The sequence below is a fragment of the Meriones unguiculatus genome, assembly GCF_030254825.1.
Source record: "Meriones unguiculatus strain TT.TT164.6M chromosome 13 unlocalized genomic scaffold, Bangor_MerUng_6.1 Chr13_unordered_Scaffold_28, whole genome shotgun sequence".
Taxonomy (NCBI): Eukaryota; Metazoa; Chordata; class Mammalia; order Rodentia; family Muridae; genus Meriones; species Meriones unguiculatus.
In genome coordinates this window covers 13,925,368-13,931,165 of record NW_026843644.1, presented here as the reverse complement: position 1 = coordinate 13,931,165, position 5,798 = coordinate 13,925,368, and the positions used below count along the sequence as shown (strand labels likewise).

Below are 5,798 nucleotides of genomic sequence, written 5' to 3'. Positions count from 1 at the left end.
AACCAAGTGGAAATGCATTAGAACATGAACAGCCATGACAGAAGGAATATCAGAATAACTTAATAAACTTCTGTGAATGGATTTGCTACACACACAGCAAATTTAATAGTTACTCAAATGTTTCAAAATTCAGACCACAACCACAATTGGTGATCTCCTCCATTATAATGAAATGAACATGGTAAATAATTACTTCCTCTGAGGCTCTGATAAAAACAGATTCAAAATAGTTCCTTTTCTTGGAAATGAATACATTTATTATGTCCAAAGTAATAAACTCATTTGCATAAATAAGATTGCTCTCTTCTACGAATGCTTTTCTACTTCCTGACATCAAGATGATATATTAAGATTTAAGATATTTGCAGTACTAGATACATGGTTTTGCAGTTAAGACAAGTTCATTCCCAGGAACTAGGTCAGGGAATGAACTTTTTTTTGACAACTTTCTATAGTTCTTGGTGTGAGAAAGTCAGTGGGTCTAGTCTACATGGAAACTAGAAGGAACAGGCACATGACCAGACAAAGACAAACTGTTATCACATAATGGAAATTAAAACAAATTCTTAAATATATGTTTGCTCATGAATGTTTTCTTTGTATAAACATTCATTACTGAACTCAGGTGTTGAGGCAACTACAGGCTTAGCTACAAATGTTGTCTTCATCATGAATTCCTTCATGTAACAGAAATCAAACGCGTAGGTTTGAAGTCAGAGAAATGAATTCTTCTCAGTTGGTGGTATCATTTGGGAATGTTTAATAAATGTATCCCTGCTGGAGAAAGTATGTTACTTGGGGTGGGCTTCATAGTTTTCAGCTGCATACCATCTACAGTTACAACTCTCTGCTTCATGCTGCAGGTGGAGGTTGTGAGCTCCAAGTTTCCTACTTTGCTACCATGTATGACACTTGTGTTGCCCAATTTATAGTGATCCCATATCCTCTCAATTCACAAGGCAAAGTAAACTCATTTGGAAGTTGCCTTAGACATTGTGTTTGGTCACAGAAAATGCACTAATACACACACAAAAATTCTTCAACTGGATGATTTCATGTAATTGAATTGTGAAATAAAAAGAATTATCTTATTATATAAATTCATATGCCTTTTGTCCATATGAGATTTCAATTGGAAACAAAGTAAGGATGGATGTCACAAATACATGCATACATTGTTGACACTTGTTAGAATTTTCCTCCAAAATAATCTAGTGTAATTGAATGCAAGTTGGTGGGTCAAAGACCTTAACAAATCTTTTATTCTAACAGATGTTCTACAGAATGAGTTCTTTTAGGTTCTCAAAGGCTACTGTGATATGCAAAGGCTTTAAGATGGAGCCCACAGAGTAAAGCTTTTACTCTTATATAATGGTAGCATGAAGCAGAAAACTTTACCATACTGACTACATTCATGGGGTTTCTCTGCAGCATGACTTTTTCTCATGATTTCAAAGAAAACCCTATGAAAAGGATTTACCACATTGCTTATTCAGAGGGTTTCACTGCAGTGTGTGTTCTTTTATGTATTTGGAAATAACTGTATTAAGAAAAGGCTTTATCACATTGAAGACATGTGTAAGGTTTCTCTCTACTATCTATTCATTTGTATAATTGAAGATGACTTTGACATGCAAAACATGTAAAAACAAGTTGTATGTGGGAACATGTAAAACCAATTTGTCCTAAGTATTTCCTTTTAGTTACCAGCCTTCATTGATTTATAGGGTGAACATAAGTTTAAGTTCATAGTCCCTAGGAAAGCTGTAGATTTCCCAATAGCTGACCGACTTTAATTACTAAATTTTTTGTTGCCCAAAACATGACTGTTCCATACCATGATTTTTGGTCCCCTAACAAAAAAAGACTGACCCAAACCACAGATACTCTATCCTAAAGCATAATACCTTTTCTTAACCACAAAAGAACAAATGGATATGATTGTTTTGACTGTAAAACCTACATTTTGCATCAGGTGCCTTCCTCAATGACATAAACAAATCCCATATCCCTATACCATAACTGATGGAAATAATTCAGTTGTAAAACACTAAAGATGTTTATGATTTGCAAGCTCAGAACCTCTGTAACTTTCTGGCTCATTGGATGGGTAGGCATCATAGTTCAGCTCCCAAGAACATTATGTGGCCCTAATCAACCAGTAGTTCCTGGATGACAATAAATTTTTGTCATCGGTTTGACCTAGTGTTTGTGTTGTATTGGATTCAGTGGAGAGAAGAACACAAAAGCCTTACCATATTAATCATACTCTCAGATTTTCTCTCCATTTTGAAACTTTTATGATGATGTAGAATATAGATATGTGTAAAGGTCTCACATTTTAACACATTCATAAAGTTTCTCTCTGTACAAATAATTTAATGATGATGATTACACAAATGTGGAATAGCTTCACCATGTAAATACACTCATACTCTTTCTTTCCAGTATGCATTCTTTCATGATTTTGAAGATGATTGTGAAGAGCAAGTGTTTATTAGGAGATGACTGATATATGCAAAGGCTTTACCACATAGGTTACATTAATAAGGTTTTTCTCGAGTGTGAGCTCTTTCATGTATTAGGAGATGAATGTTACATGCAAAGGCTTTAACACATTGATTACATTCATAAGGTTTCTATCCAGTACTCATTCTTTCATGTATTAGACTACTGTTACATGCAATGACTATACCACATTGGTTATATTCATAAGATTTCTCTCCAGTATGTGTTCTTTATTTCATAAGAGATTACTATTATGTCAAATTGCTTTATCACATTGGTTACATTCATAGTTCCTCTCCAGTATGCATTCTTCTATGTACATGGAGATTGTTATAGCATGCAAAGGTTTTGACACATTGGTTGCATTCATAGGGTTTTACTCCACTAAGTGTTCTTGTTCAAGATGATTCTTAAATGAAAAGACTTTATGACATTTGTTATATTCATAAGGATTTTCTGCAACACGGCTTTTTATGTATTAGGAGAGGACATTTGTAAAAAGGTGATTCCAAACTGCTTACACACTGCTTAAGGTTTTTCTCGAGGATATGTTCTTTTTGTCTTCAGAGACTATTCTGAAATGCATAGACTTTATCACATTGGATACATTCAAAAGATTTCTCTCCAGTGTGAGTTCTTTTATGTACTACCAGATGACTGTTCTGTGTAAAGGCTTTACCACATTCGTTGCATTCATAAGGTTTTTCTCCAATGTGAGTTCTTTTATGACTTACGGGATCATTGTTCCATGCAAAGTTTTACCTCATTGGTTACATTCATAAGGTTTCTCTCCATTGTGAGTTCTTCTATGTATTAGGAGATGACTGTTACATACAAAGTCTTTACCACATTGATTACATTCATAAGGTTTCTTTCCAATGAGTTCCTTTATGTCATAAGAGATCACTGTACGATGCAAAGGCTTAACCTCATTGGTTACATTTTTAAGATTTCTCTCCTATGTGAGTTCTTTTATGTAGCAGGAGGCTACTGTTACATGCAAAGGCTTTACCACATTGATTATATACATAAGGTTTCTCTCCAGTGTGAGTTCCGTTATGTCTTAGGAGACCACTGTTAGATGCAAACGCTTTTCCACATTGGTTACATTCATAATGTTTCTCTTCACTGTGAGTTCTTTCATGCATAAGGAGATAACTTTTCTGTGCAAAGGTTTTACCACATAGGTTACATTTGTAAGGTTTCTCTCCAGTGTGAGTTCTTTTATGAAGCAGGAGATGACTGTTACATGCAAAGGCTTTACCACATTGCTGACATTCATAGGGTTTCTCTCCAGTGTGAGTTCTTTCATGCATAAGGAGATGACTATTCTGTGCAAAGGCTTTACCACATTGGTTACATTTGTAAGGTTTCTCTCCAGTGTGAGTTCTTTTATGTCTTAGGAGATGACAGTTCTGTACAAAGGCTTTACCACATTCGTTACATTCATAAGGTTTCTCTCCAGTGTGAGTTCTTTCATGCATAAGGAGATGACTATTTTGTGCAAAGGCTTTACCACATTGATTACATTCATGAGGTTTCTCTCCAGTGTGAGTTCTTTTATGTCTTAGGAGATGACAGTTCTGTACAAAGGCTTTACCACATTCGTTACATTCATAAGGTTTCTCTCCAGTGTGAGTTCTTTCATGCGTAAGGAGATGACTATTCTGTGCAAAAGTTTTACCACATTGGTTACATTTGTAAGGTTTCTCTCCAGTGTGAGTTCTCTTATGAAGCAGGAGACTACTGTGACAGGCAAAGGCTTTACCACATTGGTAACATTCATAAACTTTCTCTCCAGTGTGAGTTCCTTTATGTCTTAGGAGATCACTGTTAGATGCAAAGGCTTTACCACATCGGTTACATTCATGAGGTTTCTCTTCTATATGTGTCCTTTCATGTCTTAGGACATGACTGTTATGTGCAAAAGCGTTACCATATTCATTACATTCATAGTGATCCTCAACAGTATGCATACTTTTATATGTGTGGGTACTCCTGTGATGTGCAAAGACTTTGTCAGATTGAGTATCTTCAGAGGGTTTTTCTCCACTATGACTGTTTTCATACCTGCAAAAGTAATTGGCACATATGAAAGCTTTACCACATCCATTATACTAAAGAATGTTTCTGTCTATGTGACTTAATTTTTCAATTCAGTGTAAGGTAAACAGGAATTACATCTTAGGTTTTCATCATTATTTTTACATTCATGGTGTTCTCCTTCTCTAGGGGTTGTTTCACCTATTTCAAAATACATGTGATGGTGAAAATACTTGTTACCTGTCTCATATTTATATTATACTTTCTTCTATAAGATGTTTTACCACAGATTTGTAGAAAACTGCAAGACCTCAGAGCTTTAACACACTGACTGCGTTAATAAATTTCCCTAATCTGTACACCATACTAAATATGCAAAGATAACTGTGACAAACACTCATCAAATACCTAACATGGAAGTACATGGTTTAGTAACAAGTTAGTCATCATCAAAATGAATACACTGAAAACAGTGCATTTACACTGTCTCTTCTCTTTCAAACTTCCACAACTTATTAAAATTTTCTCAGAACCATATTCATATCAGCTTACAAAGAAAATCACCTTGCATGACTTCTAGAACTTTGACAATGTTCTTCTATATTATGACTTTCCCAGTTGTAGCCTAAAATACAGTAACAGAAAAGGTATGATTTATTATTGGAAATAAAAAAAATTTAAGTCATGATCTATTGGCAATCAAAGAACCATTCACCTCACTCTTCTTCATCGTCAAGAGAAATTACAGAAGCACTTCAATAATGAATAGTTTTCCCCATATTTTAAAAAGTAAAGAAAATTCACTGTCCTACCTATAGCAATGAGGTTCCTGTAGGTCTCCAGTATTACATCTCTGAGAAGGATCCAGCAAAGCCCACTCTTCTCGAGTGAAGTTCACATGCACATCATTGTAGGTCAGTGCAGTCTAAAATATCCACACACGTATACAACAGAAAGCATGATACCTATAATACTGAAAATGTATCCTTCATTTACAATATTTCCAAAGTATTCTGGTATTTCTTCCACTTAATTTGTGACACACAGGTTTTAATCTAATAACTAATTCTTTTTAGGAGCACACTGAATAGTGAAGTTCACATCTCTATTTTTTCATCCTTTAACTAGGATACAGACTTGCAAGAGAAATGTCAATTAACAGATAAAGACAGAGAGAGAGAGAGAGTAAACATATCAACATTACTGAGCCTACATAATAGAAATAGTATAAATGATTCCTGACTCTT

General features: G+C 34.8%; 1 pseudogene; it reads right to left on the bottom strand.

Moving 5' to 3' along the window:
* Positions 1-486: 486 nt before the first annotated feature.
* LOC132650608 (zinc finger protein 431-like) lies at positions 487-5,467 on the bottom strand (annotated as a pseudogene).
* Positions 5,468-5,798: the final 331 nt, after the last annotated feature.